Genomic DNA, 890 nt, shown 5'->3' with positions numbered 1-890 from the left:
TAGGCAACTTTTTGTTCATTTCCTGATATCTCAAGTAATTATAATTATTTTCTTTGTCTTGCAGGGTTTGGAAACAGTTCACCGCAGAAACTCCGGGAGTGCCGAAGGAGCTGCGATATACATACCCAAAAGTAAGTACTACTGGCTAGCTAGTTGCGCGCATCTCCCGTTGATTCTATAGCTATACTTTCATCAATGCCAATTATAATGCTTCACTATCAGTTTGATTGACCTCTATTTCTTGTAAAGTGCTTGTGACAGGAACAAGGGAATGATTTATGCGGATAGTACGTGTGCGAGTTCATCTACAACGCGACTTTGAAAAATAAGCGGGGCTACTCTAAAAGACAATATGAAGTGCGTAAGCAATAATATTCACAATTTCTTTTTATTACACCTTCATTTCTGTTGAGTTTCATTCATATATATGTATTAATTAACCCCCTTCTTCAAATTAGATGTGGCAGATGCGGAATGAACTCCTAGAACAAGATCGCATGAAAGCAATTCAAGGGGAATTGGCGGGATTCTTTCCTGACCACGTCATCAATGAAGCCGGAGAATACCATGTGAAAGTTGATTTCAATTGCTAGGGGATTGTAATTAAGAGATCTTACATTTTGTATATGTATGTAGCCAGTAGCGTCGGATAGATAATACGAAAACTTGTTGTTCGACCAATCTCTCGGAGAAGGAGAGGTCGATCGATCACTTCTCTCGGTATGCATGACGAACTTCTGTACCTAATGGTTCCCTTCATTTTCTTACTAGCTAGCGTGTCGAGAGCCTCTCTATGTATAGTACGTAGCGTCGACCAAGCATGGACATAAGAGAGGACACTTCTCCCTATTAATTAGCTAGCTAACATAATATATGAAACATCTAAATTA

The sequence above is a fragment of the Triticum aestivum genome, chromosome 4A (assembly GCF_018294505.1).
Source record: "Triticum aestivum cultivar Chinese Spring chromosome 4A, IWGSC CS RefSeq v2.1, whole genome shotgun sequence".
NCBI classification, from domain to species: Eukaryota; Viridiplantae; Streptophyta; class Magnoliopsida; order Poales; family Poaceae; genus Triticum; species Triticum aestivum.
The sequence above is the reverse complement of the archived record's forward strand: the minus strand, read 5'-3'. Positions refer to the sequence as shown.